The sequence below is a fragment of the Lissotriton vulgaris genome, chromosome 5 (assembly GCF_964263255.1).
Source record: "Lissotriton vulgaris chromosome 5, aLisVul1.2, whole genome shotgun sequence".
In the NCBI taxonomy this organism is placed as follows: Eukaryota; Metazoa; Chordata; class Amphibia; order Caudata; family Salamandridae; genus Lissotriton; species Lissotriton vulgaris.
In genome coordinates, this window is record NC_141693.1 from 1179371632 (window position 1) to 1179389438 (window position 17807).

General features: G+C 44.1%; 1 protein-coding gene across 5 annotated transcripts in view; it reads left to right on the forward strand.

Annotated features, from left to right (window-relative positions):
- The window catches only part of TACC2 (transforming acidic coiled-coil containing protein 2), a 395420-nt gene that overhangs the window by 184545 nt on the left and 193068 nt on the right, over positions 1–17807 (forward strand). Inside the window, exon 1 of one of the 5 annotated variants that reach the window (XM_086922960.1) lies at positions 8028–8276. The exons of the other annotated variants lie outside the window; for them this stretch is intronic. The gene's annotated coding sequence lies outside the window, so the exon portion shown is untranslated. Of the gene's footprint in view, positions 1–8027; positions 8277–17807 lie in introns of those variants that run through there. 5 annotated transcript variants of the gene reach the window in all.

A 17807-nucleotide genomic window follows, 5' to 3' on the forward strand; every position in this document is an offset into this window, starting at 1 on the left:
AGGCATGGCATTACCTCTGGATATTTGCATTGAGGGAATGACTGCAGTAGCCCTTTTTGTGATAAATATGTTGTCAGTAGCACCAAGAGGGCTCTTACGGTGTGCTCCACAAATACGTTTGTTATATCGGGCTACAGCAGACCTCCGGGGCCACGTAGGAAAGTGCTTTCCTCATCTCTACACTATGCGCTCGGGTGTTTTCCTGCTATTGCGCAGATACCTTTTGTGCTAAAAAGCACATAGGAACTTGTATTCCCCACTCCTGACGTTTAAAAGGAGACCTGAGGTCTGTGTAACATGTATAGTGTGTAAAGCTCTGGCTGATGTTTAATGACCATCTAACCGTGGAGGTGCTTATCTGTGGGAATAAGTTTGGGTCACACACTATACTTAATCATAAAAACATGACCGACATGCAGGGTTGGATTGGGATTAAAAATCGGCCCGGGCACGATAGAAAAAAGTGGCTCACATTTGCATATTGCCTTTGCAAAACACTGCTTCTGCAAAGCTTTATTTAAAAAGGGGGGGGGGGGAGTCAAAAAATGCACCGATTAGCTTGCACTGGTGAAACATGAATAGAAGTGAGGCCCCTTTTGCCTCCGCTCGTGTAAATGGGCCGGCCCCAGTGAGAGAAAGGAAGTGACACCTCTGACCTTTGATAAAAGGGAGGTAATGGACGCACATCTACATCCAGAAAGGCCATTCAGGCACCTGCTGTGCTGCTGGCAGCATCAGAACAATGCAGAAACCGCCAAATCGCCCCCCAGACTGCCTAAAAAAGCAGCCCACAGCTGAGATTGGACACCGTCCCCTCGGGCATTGCCCGAGTGCCCTCGTTATCAATCCGACGCTGTCGACATTTAACCTCCACACCATTCATGAACTCCAGAATAGCAGCCAAGCACCACCAGCGTCTGGCGTGGAACGGACTGCCACAAACATGTTATCAGCGGGCTCCCTAACTTGGTGGAATGACTCCAAGAAATCATAATATTGCTGATGCTTAATTAGGCCTTATGTGTAAGGTTTCCTTGACTGATTTAGGTTCTTGAGATAGTGGTCACTCTGCAAACGGTCCTTACACTTGGGTTAGAGACTGGTAGGCTAAGTACTAATTCCAACTGGAATGGGACTGTAGCCACCCTTCTAAATGTTATAGAAGGCAGATAGTCCACCATTGACCTGGCTGTGTGTAAGCTATGGTGGAAGACCACTCTGCACTCTTACGTTTCTCCTGCTCCATCTCAAAAGGCTTCCTGACATTGGCGAAGGCTGTTGACCCACACGTTAACAGTAAATAAACGTTGCTGTACCCAGAATGATGTGCTGCATAGCTAAATACTTGTAAGGTCCCAAAGCCGAGAACTATTGCATTGTGAATGCTTGTTAATGCTGCTTTTAAAAAGGGTCAAAAGCAAAACTATATAAGATTTCTGCTGCATAGGAACCAAAGAACAAGACTGATAGCTGGCATGGGGGCAGAACAGAGTCTCTACCGTGATATCCCTTGCAGTCCTCAGCCTGCTTGCACGGTTTGCTTTTCCTTGTATCCTTGTACCTGGCACCGGTGCCCGTGTCGCTGTGCCAGCATCTGGTTAATAAGCGCTGTGTTTGCTGTGACTGTGGTCTGGGCCTGCTTTCTTACAATGCTCAGCATTGTCTTCTGCGGCTGGAGCTCCCGGGGCTCCGGCGTCACGTCGGCGGTTTGAGATCAGAGACCTTAAGCCTCAAGCAGAAATGCCGCACACAAACGTATACCTGGAGCAGGTGCTTTAACCCTTTGAGGTATCTCATTAACTTCCTCTGCTGCGTCTGTTTTGGATGGAAAGACACCAAGAGGAACCATGCACGTGGATTCTGTTGGCTCAATGCCTACTGCTGTAGTTAATGAAATTGCTAGTAATTTACATCACGTGCCGGAAGGATGAGAAGACTCAATAAAAAGGCGCCTCGATGTTCCTGTTTGGGCCTGTATGTCACTGCTGTCACCTGTCCCCGCCAGCCACAATACACCATTTCACCCGTAAGCGCATTGCATTCTGGGACTTTTAGTTTGTTTTTTAAGTTCTAAGCATGGGCCTTCAAGTCCTGGCAAACAAAGCGTTATAGTCACACTTAACCTGAGACTACTTGGCTGCTGTTCTATGGTGCACATCCAGTTTATTGCTCGTCATGTGGGCTCAGCACCGGGGGCCAACCATCTCCCCATACCCTCTTGAGCTGCTTCACCTGCAAGCAGGGCCGGACTGGGAACCAAAACCGGCCCTAGCAAAGTGCTCGCCCCCCACCCCCTGCTTCCCACCTACGGGGGTTGTGGGTGCCGGCTAACTCTTTGCCAGGGCCGGTTTCCGGACGATTTTGTTACAGGGCCGATTTTGCAGCTATGCTGCAAAAAAGGCCCTGTAACAAAATCGACCCCCAGGGGCCCAAAACCGGCCCCCACCCCTGCGGCACACCGGGGATTGCCAGATGCCCGCTACGGCCGGTCCTGCCCTGCCTGCAAGCCCTGATCTGTCCTGACTCCACCATTTTAATCCCCTCTGTACAGAAGTTCCAGACAGGAGCGTAGCTTCAGGAGGTTGTTTGGAGTGTTACACCTCCCTAAAAATGTATTCTGCAGTAAGTTTGGGTGCAGGAGCTTTCAGTCGGGTAATGTGAACTGTCTGTCGGATTTCACCTGGGATGTTTACATGCCCACACTGATAAAAACACACACACTCTCTCTCTTCTATGGATTGAAGGCCTTAAAAAATGTTGATTACTTAAAAAATATTACGTTTTAAGTACCCCTAACAACCCACACTCCTCTCTCTTTCCACTGCTTCTTGAGCCCCTATTGTGTCCTGCTTCACATATTGTGTTTTAACAAGTAGTTGTAAGTAGTTCTTTATTGTTGGTTAATTAAAACCATTACAATATATACAATTCCACAATGTTTAAAATGAACTTTTAACTATATAAAGAGAGAAAAAGTATGAATTCTAAGTGTCCAAAAGACTGTCGTGAGTTTCAGTGAAATTATTCAGGACACAAATTGTCTTTGGAAACAGGGTTCTTAAGTCAAGATGAAGGTCGGGCCTGTGACAATAGGTCTTATTTTTCCACGAAACTGTCCAGGAATTTAACTGATCTACAAATCAGTTGAGGATCCGCAGTGCATAAGATTTGGTTTATCGCAGTCCGGCAGGTACGAACTCCTTGCTCATTGAGCTTGTCCTTTAGCCAATACCGCCGACCTTGATACATAGCCGGACAGATGCAAACTATATGAATAATGTCTTGTTTACCTGCGCCACAAAGGTCACATTCCGTTGATTCTTGTGGTTTCCATTTTGGTTGATCAAATCTTGTCGGGAGGTTACCCAGCCTTAATTGAAGAAATTTACATTTGATAAAAAACGAGAAGGCAATGTCTAAATAAGCTGCTGGTATGGGCTTTATGTATGATTTGATGGTCATCCAGGCGTGGGTCCGGGCGCTGAAGGTTATTTTATCGTTGAGAAGTGAGTGTTTCTTGGCGATCCTCACGACCGCTTGTTTGAACGAAGAAACTGGCAGTTTTGTTTCCCACAATGGTCCCAGCTCGGTTGTATCTAGTGAGAGTTTTAGGTACTTTGCGTGCTCGGAGCTCGGGTTTGTGTGGATTGCTTCCCACAATGCCCCATTCATTTTGTTCTCCTTGTTCCTCCAAACGTTGTACCAGAATTTGATAGCCTCATATTTTTTCAGTAGTACTTGAGATTGTAATCCAAATTCAAGTCTTACTTGCGCTGGTGAGGAGCTGTTCGGTAGGGAAAAGACCCGTTTATAGACTTTAGTTTGTATTTTGTCTATGAGAGTAGCACTTTTCCCATGATGTAATACACTCCCATATGCTATTGTGGGTAACAGCTTTGATTTAACAAGACAACCTAGCATGATTGTTGGGAAATGTGAAGCTCACAACCCCCAATCAAACTGACCAAGGTACACTCCTGCTTCCAGATAATTCCATATCACCTAAGACACAGTGCTCCACTGCTGGGCTGTAGTTTAATAGCCTAATGCATCCTGGGAGTTGCAGTCCCCGTTCACGTCACTTGATCCACTTTAACCAATGCACTTGAAGTGAATGATTTGTAATACAAAAGCCCAGGACAAGAGCATTGCGTTGTTTATGACATAGTCCCTCTGAAACATTACGTGTGGATACTGTGTATTTTCCTTTTACACAACTGAGAATGGGCACTGTGTAAGGACTGTGAAAATGAACCATTTTAGTATCATGTTCTAGCAGACCGGTTGGAGACAAAAGGATCAGTTGTTAGCACTTTGTAAAGGGTGTGCACGGGTGAGGCTCCTCATCTGGGCTTATTTACTGAAAAGAGCTAAAAGGCGCATTTTAAAAATACATACACCAGCTAAATCGTTAAAAGAAAGCCATTTTCAGGGAGCAAAAAAAGGACGGTAAACCTTCATAGACTGGGGTTAGATGCCGGGATCTTCATTACAATAGAGGGGATGAGGAAGAGTCAGTAACACACTTCAAGGGCGGCCTTAGGCATGTGCAAGCTGTGCACCTGCACAGGGCCTCCAAACCCCAGGGGCCACCACGCCTATATATATCATTAATATAATAATCTTCTGAGGATGGATACATATTTGCGTGGCAGCCCCTGGCAAGGATTTGGCGGCCTCCGGCACTGTTCCACTTCCAAACACCATGACCACCCCTCTTCACTGGCCTCTGCACTCTGCTCCGCCCGGACCCCCTCTTCCGGGGCCCCCTACCTAGGCTCCCTGCCCAGGGCCACCATGAGCCTAGAGCCACCCCTGCACACTTTGACAAAAAAAGCATGAACAGCCATAAGGAATCATCAGTATGAGAGCAAAGACAGAGCTGGAGACAGAATAAAGCCAGTATTAGAGAAGGCAGTAAAATGGACGGAAAGGCTCTCTGGTGCCATACTAGGTCCTCCATATCCATGTTTAGACCATTGGGGTGAAATGGAGAGAGCCACAAAAAAAGGCCAACAGGAACGATAACCAGGAAACAATACAAAGGGACGGATCAAGCTATACTCTTGAAATAACATCCGCAATAGGAATGAATTGCCATTGCCATGAAATTACTTCAAACACTTACTTTAATTGCCAAAAAAAGAATGTCTCAAAGAATACCTTTTATGTTTCAGTTCTGTCAATGTATTTCATCATAATATATTATGTTTACATTTCTAGTTCTTCCTCTATATTGACATTTCTAGAGGGCTGTTGACCCTTTATATCTGGCAAACTTAAAATAATAATAATATTTCTTATTTTGCACCATTACATCATATATCATTTTTAGGGGAATTTTCTGTTGAAGCTTTTGGGTTCCCATTATCCCATTAGTTTCTAAATCTTTTCTTTTAAATAAGTACTCTGGTTCCTCCCCCATAATTCACATTTTAAAGTGTGTTTGTTGCTAGAGCAACTGTATTTTCCTTGAGAAACGCCAGAGTATGGTCAAAACGCGCCAGGCTTCTTGTTGCCCTCAAACTTGCAAGATGTTTCTAGATAGGGTGTAAAAAAGTATATATTTTTTTTAACATTGGAGGGAATATTAGGAAAATGCTTTCTCCGTTATGGTTACCAAATAATGTCATGTGTTCAGTCCTGTGCCTTTCAAAACTTGGTGTTGCTGTAGGACTGCCGCAATCCAATTTGATATTTTGTAATGGGCAGATGTCCTAATAGTTTTTATGAATTAGGTAAACTTTCTATTTTTATTGGTTTCACGGGGCGCCCCACAATCCTGTTTATTTGATGTAATCAGTTGTTTCTCTAAAGATAAGGAAAATGTCACGTGCATACACACCTGTTATTGTTGATGCCTACTATCTTAGTTCTTTTTTAAGTAGATATTTTTGCTTCTGTATTTTTGTTCCTTTAATTTATATGTTTGTTTCCTTTTTTGTTTCTCCAGTTTTAGAACACACTGTTGTTTCTTGGATATTGTTCAAAATGTTTGCCACCACGTCTTGATAGATCATGGGCCTAATGTTCTTAAATATACCTCGTTAGCAGAGTTGGGCCTTACAAACGCGAGAAATTGCACATCTTTGCCAAACAACAATCGCGCTCTATTAAATACCAAGTGGCTTATCCATCTTTTAAAATGATGGACCGTCAGTGCATCAAAAGCAACGTTAAACTCAAACATCCCTTAGTCACTTATCTTCTAATGATGTTCTATAAGTGAACCATATCAATCCATCAATACATTCTTAGTATGGCTACATGTGAACCAAGAGAGAAGCAAACACTTGGCAAGTTTTTTGTTTTTTAATCCATAAACTGCCAATTGACACCTACAGGCTTTCGTGCCGGACATGTTTTCTACTCTGTGTTCTGGCAGTATAATACTTTTGCTGCCTTGGACCATTGCCTGCCCAGAAAGCACACGTGCATCTGTTCCATGTGAAAATAGCATCCACTGCCAATGTTGTGGGAAAGGAGGGCCTTATGACTCACAGGAGACACTGCCTCTGAGAGCCAGGCCTGCTTCCTATAGTGAACATGGACAATAAGTAGCATATTGCATGGGGTACAAATGTATGTGGGTTGTGTATTGAATGCCTGGATCTGCCTCGCAGCAGGAACAGTGAAGACACTAACAATGGAAGCTCACATGCAAAAAGGGCTAAGACAACCTGCTTTTAGCTGTCCTTTCTGCACAAGTGTAAATCTTGCCTCTGGAAGCACATTTTCAAGGAGCCGGGCAAGCGCAGGTCCTGGCCTATGTGGATTTTAGGCAGCCCGTGTTTGCGGGTCTTGGTCAGCGTGACATTAGAGTTCATGTAAACAGGGCATTCAAAAGACGCCGAAGGAGGACGATAGATTATACTAAATAGTCTCAGAAAAAATGGGCTGATTGCTGTGGGTTGGGGGGTGAACGAGTGCTCAAACGGAAAAAAGGAAGTTTGCCAGTGCTCCGAAAATCTTTTCCCTCGAGCGGTGTGTTTGTTTAAAGGACCCATAGTTGGCAGTAATCCACCCCCTCCCACTTGTTGTTGCATGACTCATGAAAGGGCATGGCTGGCACCTGTCGTCAGACAACTCCCACAGTAAGGGCTGAGCTGGCCGCGGCTGCTGGCCCTGCTGCATTACGTACAAGGAAGTCATGGCGGAAATGCCAGCACGCCTGACCGAGCAACTCGCCACCTCCAGGAGCAATCCCCAAACCAGGAGCCAGACCCTAGCCAGACTAGAACTCCGATGGTGCAAATTAACTTTTGGACTCAAGCTGTCCCAATCTGCTCTCTAGGGCAGTTGTACAATATTCCATGCCTTCTGAGACCCGCCCTGCGCCCCTCTGCCATCAGAGGTGTCACCTCGCCTCTGTGTGCCATCACCGCCCCACACATGCAGCCAAACACACCTACCTCGGAGGTTCACTTTTCTGCAGCTCAAAAACCGCGACCTCCTCTTTCGGACTTTGAATATTGCAATCTTCCTGTCACTCACGGTGCTCCCGTCTGTTTGGTTTTTAGGTTAGCCCTTATACAAGTGTACCAAATCAAAAGAATGAAGGGTGGCACAGAGCCCACCTGTTTCTGGATCCCTAGTTGTACCTCGTGAGTGCCCTGGTTCTACCTTTGCTTTGTGGAACTTGTAGTCAGTATTGCTTTTATAAGGGAGAAAAGCAAAACCAAGCACCAGAATGAAAAGGGGGCACTCGGGGCTGGAGGAGCATTTCACCCGTGACAAAGCAGCTCGACCTCTCTGCTTCCAAAGCCACTGGTACAGGAAGGAGACAAGTGCCTGCCCTAATGTAAGCAGAGATAATGCCCGCCTATTTCCACTGGTTGGTGTTTGTTGAAGCGGGTCCCTCATACCCATGTACCCGGTGCAGCTGCACCTGCTGCACCGGTGACGGCCGCGCACCTGGCCGCTGGTGACTAAGCCGCCACGTCTGGCGCGGCGCCCGCGGCTGACGAGCCCTGGTGGACGCTGATTTAAATCCCCGAGGCCTGCCGGGGCTTGCAGGCGGGCTCGCCGTTGAGGTGCTGCGCTGGCGAGAGGCGAGGCCGCGCGTTGTCTTGCCGCCGCGTGTTGTGCGTCGGGGCCGCGGCACAGGAGAGAGGGAAGAGTGCGTGGTCGGAGCGGCGGCGGCGGCACTCTCTGGGGCTAGAGCCGCGCGGAGGAAGAGCAGGTGCCCCAGTTAGTGCCTTCGAGCTTCATGAAGTAATCTTCAGACTTTTTACGGTCACGCAGCCTGGCCCGTGAAGACGAAGAGCGCTCGGAAGGTGAGTTGTACCCTCTCCTAGAATTCTCCATTTTAGGTATTATGCGGTAATACAGCAGTTTTCAAAGGGAAGCAGCTTTAAGAAAATGCTGCGCTGTTTAAAGGAGAGTGCGGTACTGTTGAAGAAAAGGCTAGCATGGTTTAAAGAAGACTGCAGCCCTCTTTAAGAACAGAGCTGCATTTTTGAGGAAGAATACTGCATTCTTTTAAGGCAAGTGCAGCTTTTAAAGGACTGTGCCACGTTTTCCTGGCGTCGGGGTACTTTAAGCTTGCAAGCGGTTAACTGTTGGAATTTCAGGAAATGGGGCTTAGGGAAGAAAGCTAGAATCGGATGATGTCTTGTGCTTGCTTGTGTCAGGGTGTTTCCAGTTGCGGAGGCGGATCCTCCATGGGGGCGTTTGGGCGCCGCCCCACTACTTTCTCACCGTGCGAGAAGGCAGAAACAAATAGTAGAGAACTACCATTTGTTTCTGCCTTCTCGCACGGCGAGAAAGGATAAGTTCGAGTTCCTGCTCGAGACAGTGGGAGGGGTTACTCGAGGGAAGGGGGGAGTGGTTTTCCTCACTGTTGTAAATACAGTCTGTTTGGCAGCCTGAGAGGCTGTCCAAACAGATAGTATTAACTGTATTCATAACAGCGGGGAAAGCCGCTCCCCCCTGCCCTCGGGTAACCCCTCCCACTCTCCCTGTTCTCTGTATGCTGCAGCATACAGAGAAATCACGTGGTGATAGGGAAGCCGGCCGAACCAATTGCAGCGCTGTGCTGTGGTAGAGCCAGAGGGGAGGGAGGCTGCCTGGCTTCCTGCATGACGAGTCTGATGAGTCATGATGACGATTCCGAATTCAAGAACTGAACGGCGGCGGGAGTCGGAGCGGACTTGGAGGCGGGAAGCCGGAAAGTTAAGGTAAGTAGTAAAGTTTCTTGACTGTTTGACTTATGACTGTTTTATTATGTATTGAAATGTCTTCCGACCTTTTCACATGAAGCGGGAGGCCCCTCTCAGTTTCCTGCCCTAGTGCCCTTTGATGCTCACTTTCCCTCCGTGTCCCTTCGACAGTCTCTGGAGAGAGAGAGGTGTCGGTGGCCAGGTGTGGATCAGGGCGTTATGGGTTAGACATTGTCTGGTGTGCAGACTCTCTGATGAGTGTTACCACAGAGCCCTGTAAAGCTGCGACAGCTGTCATCACGCCCCGCCACTTTCAAATGTCACCAGCCGCGACTGTCCAGTTGCCCTGCACCATGCTGCAATATTGTTGTGCTGAAGGTGCGCTGATCCGCTTTTAAACAAACTGAACTTGCTTCCTTGCGATGGGCGAGTTTAATACCGTCCAATAAGTAGTATTCTTGAGATGGAGGTATTTGTACACACTGCAGTGGGAGCCATCCACAAAGTGTGGCATTCTTGAAAGCAAAGTAGGAGTATTCCAAGGCGATAATATTTCTGTACTTTCATGGAACTACTTTGCATTCTCATCGCCAGTCCCCTGGTTTACTTTAATTTTGTCAATTCCAACCCTTACAGGCCAAAGAGGCGCAGACATGGGCAATCTAAAGGATGCTTATAGTGAACTGCATTTTGATTGGTTGGTGCCAGATTGGGAGACAAACCATTCTGCTCTTCATCTTAGCTGAGGCTATCACCCTTCGCCATTGGGTTAGAAACAGTGGAGGAAAGGACCCCTCCTAATACTACGAAACACATCCACCCTGCAGTCCCAATGGGCAGAGACTTGGTGGAATTCGGGATGTCTGAAGTTATGGCCCCTGGGATCTTCCAAAGTGCCATGTGACCGAGGGGCCTGTTCCAGGACATAGTGGGCAGAGCTTGAATGCTGTCATCTCTCTCTGGTTCTCGCTGCTCAGAAGCTCTACCATTTAGTGTACCAGGCTAACATTATTTTTTTTATATTGTCACTTTGGGAGACAGCGTACAGTGTACGACTCCAGTGCATGTTGAGTATAAAACTCAGCACATACCTTTTATATAAAGAACTTAATTTATTCAAGGTGCAGGTTGCACTATTTTTGACAAACAAAAAATATCAGTTGCGTTACTCTTGAAAACGAGTACAACTTACAACTATTGAGTGATTTGCTGGCAGCCTCCCAGATGTAAATGATAATGTCCCTTTTCCGAGTGACAGCCAATCCACAGTCGCTGGGATGGTTCATGTTCTGCCATCAATGAATATTTCACCTTATTGGGGCTCCACTCTGGAAGCGATTGGCTGATTCACATGTTGGCCCCTAATGAGTGAGTGATCTTCGCCCCCCACAGTGCTGGTAGCAGTAGAATTAATGAAGAAGCAGCACCGCACGTCCGATCACAGTCAACGTAAAGTAAGTAAGAAGAGCAAGTGGCAGGATACGACGAAAGGACCTAGACTTCGGAAAGCGGCGAGCAATAATGAGTTCAGAACGACAGAAATAGCAGGGTGTAACAAAGCGTCAAGTGCAATGCAGATGGTACAAGCAGGGATAGCACAACGTGTAATGCTTTCAGTCAAAAGGGCATAAAAACAAGAGCATCTTCCAGCCACCATCTTAGTGTGCCCAGTGAAAAGGTTCCAAGCTTTAAGAATGTTAAGACCGAATACAAGAAAACTATTTTGGGAGAAAAAAATATGAATACAGAGAGGTTAAAGTGGGATGAGATGTGCTTGGCAGTGGCCGAAAATGATGCTAAAAGATTTTTGAAGTTTTTTTTTTGTGCCAAAGATTTTGTTAAGAAGGCAGACAATCCCCCATGTAGGGTGAAGATAGCCAATTGGATAACTTTCTAATACAGCCCTTATGCTAGAGATGAAATGGCCAGATCTAAAGATTCTCCACCCAATGCTTAAGCAGTTGGGCTAACAATAGCCAAAAATGCAGTTATTCAAAAGGTAAAGAAATTATAGAAGCTGAAGGCTAGCATCCCTGATGGGTTGACCAATAATGTTTATTTTGCACACATGCACAGTTGAGGTAAACGTTGGTGGCCCTGTCATCAGCGGTATTCAGATCTTCTGTCTTGCCAAAACCTGGTGTGGGGAAGTAATCTGTTCTATTTTCAAAAAGAGGGTGAGCAATTATCAGACTGACGGGCACCTGTTAACTTGATTTGAATGGAAAAGTTATATAGAAAGTGATTGTTTCTGGACCTAGATCTTTAGCAAGAAATTCTCCAATACAATGAACCGGAAATTAAACCATAAACCTCTATGATGGATCATTGTTTCATGCTCCATTGGCTAGTGTTAAAATGCATTGGAGGGGGGGAGGAGAGTTTGGTATGTTGGGGATTGGTACTTTGCTTAGTACTTTATTGTGCACTATATTATGTTTGCTGAAAAAACCTAATAAACACATTAAAAAAATATATATATTTATATAACTGTCGCTTACTTGTTATATTTGCAGACTTTATGTCTGCATTGGACCTAGTTATAATTAGGGCTCCCGGTTTTATGGTATTTATTTTTTTGCCATTTCCGTCTGTATTTATCCATATTTATTTTTGGGGCATTTTTTCTGTATTTATCCACGTTTATTTTTGCCACAAGCAGAAGATAACGCTACAGCTAGTATTTTTCCACATTTATGTAAATTGACAATGCACACATGCGCTCACTTAAACTAACGATTTGTTGTGGCTTTAGCAGTGCTTTAAATGGTCTGGTGCTGAGTAATTTGAAAAGGAGAGTACCTGTGCTTCTCAGTTCTGCTATAAAAACACTTTAGCATAGTGAATGGGTCAAAATATGTGTAGAATGATGTGTTGAGAAAACAAAGCAACATTAATACCAACGTGTGTACATCGAAGTGGCAAGGGGAGGTTGGGATTAAGAAGGAGATCTGTGGTTTCTAAATATTCCATCCCTGCAGATCATCCTTTGGTAAACTAATAACTGCTGCTCGATATGCAGTGGATCGAGTCAGTCTTAGATAGGTTGGCTGTGGCCATGAGAGGGGCCTTAGCCTCTTATGCAGGAAAAATGACCCAGTTGGGTGGTCTGTGTCTGTGAAAGCGTAAAGGAACCCCATGAGACTGGCCCTACACAAGCCATTGGTGACCCGCGTGCAGCATGAACCTGTGACTTATTTCTCCGTGTTTGAAAACGATCCTTCTGCATTCCTTGCTCCAGCAGGGATCTCTCAGACTGCGTCACTGCCCCGTCACACCCCTGCAATCGGATTGAATGCTCTCGAGTGGCTTTCGAGGGCAGAGCTTTGTGTGTGCCTCACACAGCTGTCTTGTTAATTTCCATGTGACAATTGGCTTGTCATGAAAGTCCTTACTGGAAATAACCTATCATTCAGTGGAGGCTGGTGACATTTTAAAGTGTTGAGGCACAGGAGTTGGGGATTAATTTGTGTGTAGCGCGCGAGTCCGGGCGACCTAAGGGAGTTCAACGCAAGCATCATTCACTGAATCATTCCCCCAGTAATTCATCCATGTTTCCATCATCTACTGACTGCATACATCTGTTCATGCATACATACATACATACATCCTTCTAGACTCTCCCATTCAGGCATCCACCTTTCTATCCATCTATGTATCCATTCACTAGAAAATCATTGATTCATTTGTTCATCATATGGAGCATTCATCCATTCATGTATACATCCACTCATTCTTTCGGACTTACTCTCCTGTAACTCTTTGCCCACCCATTCATTTATGTCTCCTTTCACCACTGGTGAATCACCAGAACATCCAACCATCCATCCATCTTGATAAAAATGCATTTGCTTGACTGTATTTGAATCACGTTTTCTGTTCACATATTTTGGAGGTGAGTCATTAACAGTAATTCCGTCTCCGTCTACAGCAAGGCTGGATGGACATGCCTTTCTAAACATAAAGTACTTCAGGTTAACAAGCCGCATATTAAATTGTTTTCTGTTCTTACACACAAAATAGGTTAAACTTTGCAAGAGAAAGATCGATTGTGACTGAATGCAGATTGCAAATGGGGAGCCTGACGTGGCCCTGTTATTAATTCCGATTTGCAATGAACTGATGACAGATATTTCCTAACCTGCTCAAAAAAAAGTTTGCCCATCCAATTTCTCAGAAACAAGCTAACTCGAGTATTCTTAATATTTAACATATAAAGGGGCCTATTTCAAGTTTTATTTTTTAAGCTCATTACAACCCTGCTCCCTCTAGCCCCCTTCCTCTATTTCCGAATGATCACACTTGCCACCTGGGATATTTGCTGCCAGCCATCCATCTAATCACGTCTGCTTCGCCTTGGCATGGAGGAGGGGTCAAGTGAATTTTGAGACTGTGGCTTGGTCTGTGCTCTGGGGCCTCCGTTTCACCTGTACCCCTGCTCCACACCCTGGACTCCGAGCGCCATTTCGCATTTAATGACAGTATGTATGCAGTGTTGAGTTTCTGTGCCAGATAAATGTGGCCATACATTTTAACGCTGGGTATGTTTTAAAGGTGTTTGGCCTGGCATCTTGCCTGGCGCACTGTGCTGCACATGTGTCTCTGCATGTTGTTATATAATGCCATTGAGCACTAAATGAATGAGGTACCTGTTTGTGGCTGAAACGGAAGATATTAATCACCTTCCATCCTGCCTGTCTGTAAGTGCTTTAATGAGGGCATCCTCGGGATCTCCTTGTTGGTAGGTGTCGGTTTCCAAGACTACTATGATTCACACCACTTCAGAATTTCCTCAAGGAAATGAAATAAACGAAAATTAAAAAAACAGTTGCAGGGCGATCTCGGACAGCAGACAAGAAACCGTGAAGAAATAAACTTCCATGTTTGTATGCACATATGGAGGCCACGCACAGCATCTTATAGGAGGAGGTTTTTCAGTAAATAAAAAGGGCATTTTTTCCTAACGGAGCTTCTCTTTCATTTCAACAAAGAAAGACAAATGTACGTTTATTTTACGTGACATTGACAAATCCACGAGTCCAAATCCATGAGTGCTAAGCACTTCATTTCCCTCTTTGCTCAGTAGAAATAAGTCACTTTCCTATTTTTTTTATACAGACTAAATATTCTGAATGGAAACAAAACGCTATCTGACATATAAATACCCCTAAAGGCATCAGTGGGCAGAGCTGAGCAACTGTATGGGGCCTGGGACAGGAGGTGTCAGGGGCGCTGGAGGAGGGTACGTCATGGGGTGAAAGGACAATCAAGCCTCTTTAACAAGTAAATGGTCTTTCAAAAGACCTGTGAAGTACTCGGGTGCGGCTGTGTGTGTGCCCCATCAGGAATTTCCAGCAGCAGGAAGGGAGCGTGGGGAGATAACTCTGTAATCGAGACGGCAGCGCAGCAACATTTGCTAGTATTTTGCCGTTTTTACATATAAATACAGACAGAGGAAAAATGGTTTTCCGTCTGTATTTATATGTAAAAATCCGTTTAAACGGAAAACCGGGAGCCCTAGTTATAATCGATTTTATTGTGCATGGTTAACAAAAACCATTACAATAAATAAAATGGATCAACGTGAAGCAAAAGAAACAGGCACAACCATTACTAGAAACAAAAAAATTAAGTAATTTAAAAATAAATGATCATATGGTAGTGAAAGACTGGTTGTTCAAAAACAGTAAACCAGCTTATTGTCACTTGTTTGTTAAAGTAGTATGCATTTTAGCTGGTGCTATTTTGCAAGTTTGACTAGATCATCTAAAACTTTGTTCATGGCTCTGTAACCTAATCAATTATAACCTAAAGAGAAAAATCGCAAATAGACCAATAAAGTGCAAAGTATTAAATGGGAGCTGTAGCGAATCTCCAGTCTTATCTTCGATCATGTTCCTAATTTTACTCAAAATATTGGTTTATAATCTTTACTAAAGCAATTTGGCAATGATTCTTTAACTGTTTTAAATTGTTTTTATACTAAGCATTACAGCATAAGAAATGACAGAAAATAAGAGATTATCCAATAAAGTGCAAAGTGTTGAATATCAGCTTGTTGCAAGATTTTCAAATTAATCTTGGAACCTGCTCGTATGTCTAGCTGATTTCTAATAGCCGACAGTTTACAATTTGTCTTATACAGTGCAAAAAGTTAAAACAGCAGGTCATTGCAAATATTTTTCTTATTCGTCTTGTATCCTGGGCATATATTTAACAAAACTATTAATAAATTAATCGTTGAATATTGTTAAATCAATATAGCACTGTGCATTGCATTTACATATTCTTCTTGGCCTAAAAATTGCAATTAGTGAAGTCCCAAGATAATTTTGCGTAGCATCAAACCAGGTGTGCTAAGCTTTCTCTTTAATAATTGCAAAATCTGCACAATGATTGTATAAAGTTGTGGATGCTTCCATGTTTATTTTATTACCCCTGCATCAAATAGGCCAAAGCGTAGATGCAAAAACGTAATTTTTAGGGCCAATGGGATTGAGGTCCTATGGTAGGACAATTAACTATTTTTGGCATAAGAGTCTTTGAGCAAAAAGAAAGATCATAGGAAGTCGATTTCCTGGGCCTTTTCCAGAAAAAGGAAAATCTATGTTCTTAAGACAGTCTTTTTTTTTTTCTTTTGTAAATATATTTTTATTGCAGGAATTAGTGACAGTTACACATTGGTCAGTGATAAGGCAAGCGGTGAAGATATCACCGATGATGTAATAACAGTGTTACACGGCCATTCAGCCCACAACCCAGGGGTCGGGCGGCAAGTAATGTTCAAACGATGTTTCGGGGCCATTGGCCTTCGAAATATGACCAGGTATAATTTAAGGTTTTACTTCTGCTTTTCCAAACAAAAAACACCCCCTCCCTCCCCCTTCCAACTAATAAAACACTCCCAGAGGTCTAATGTCCAATCAGAAAGTACCATAATCAAACAGTACTATAGGAAGCTAATGATTCTCCCTTCGTCCTCTATCCCTCGCCCTCCTCCCACCCCCGCCACGCCATCGGTGACCTGGTGAATGTGCTAAGAGCGTGTGGTAGAAAGCATTACGCATCCTGACGGGAATACCGTGCCTTTGTTGCACTACGGGGACGCAGGCTGCTCATCGGCCTCACTGTCAGTGTCGCTGGGTGTGCTGTGATCGCGCAGGGCCTGCACCAATGTCTCCCACGCCTGTGCTGATTCTAGCGCCTTCTCATTCTGCTGTCGCCTCGCTAGCTGATAACGCAGGGTGCTCTCTCCCTCAGCCCACTTAAGAAATCTTAAGACAGTCTTTAATAAAGGTTTAGGCTGATCCCATGGACATTCCACATTCAAATTATTTGGACGAGATTTACCTGCCATGGAGTACTCACTTGTAGCAATGGGCTGTCAAATTCTTGACATAAGTAACTTCTAAGAGTAGAAGGCTCTGCTTTATTCATACCAATTCTTTATCTTGACAGAGCATCATTTGCTCACAGCTCTTGATCAACAAGTCCAAATTTTAAGCAGATTTGGTCTGTACTAGGTGATTGTGGGAGACTGAAGATTAACCGGAGCAGTTTACTCTGGTCCATGTTTAAGCAGTTCTTGGGCATGTCTGGGAAAGCTTCCATCCCATAATCATGGGAATTATTTGACCCTAATAATGTTTAAGAGAGGCATGATTGATGGCCTGTCTAGATTATCAAATCATTTTTGCATCCCTGATCTAAGAGAAGTAGCATTTCTTTTTGACTTGCCCTTTGGCCTCTAGATAACCTTTACTGTGGCAAATAAAAGGCAGTGTCATTTACAATGCCAACAGCTTAAACTCTCGCAAATGCGTGACCTATTGCATTTCAAATGCTTGTTTTAAAGTATACTGAAGGCCAGTTTCTATGTAGGCCAAAATAACTGTATCATCTGCAAGTTAAATGATGGGTGTTTGATGCTCCCTAAGTTTGGGAGGGCGGCAAGTTCTCAAATTCTTTAGGGTATCCTCAAAGTAAGCAATATGCAGGGTGAAAAGTAATGGGATAAGAACTCCTAATTGTTTTAGGCCTTTGTTGACTTGTATTTCGCCAGTAAGACTGTGGCTCTGCCCCATTTTTACTTGGACACAATTTGAACAGTACAAACATCTGATTATTTTCAGTATTTTACTTGGCAAACCCAATTGAAATAATTTTGCCCAAAGCGAATCTCTGATGCAATTAAATCCTTTAAAAAAATCAATTTAACAAGCATATAATCTCGTGATTGACATGTTTGCTCTGTGGATTAACAGGCTAAGTGCCATTATGTTGTCAAGAGTGCTGAAGTTATTTCTAAATTCAGTTTCAAATCAACAGAATTAATTTATTTTCTTCTGCCCAATTTTTTATATCCCCTAGAATCAAGTTTGCATAATATTTTGAGTCAATATCCGGAAGTGGAATTAGCTTATAATGTGTTGGCTCTTTAGGGCTGCCATTTTAGGTCTTGCCTGAGACAGCGGAAGCGTGCTGCCGCTTGCAACAAACCATTGTTTCTAAAAAAAAAAAAAAAAAAAAAAAAAACACCAATTACTTACCATTCGTTGGCTTCATTGTCAGTTTTTTCTTCCCTTTTGTTGGTGAGTGCATGCCAGCACCTGTTAAATTTACTTTGTCTCGGTTTGTTTTTTTCAT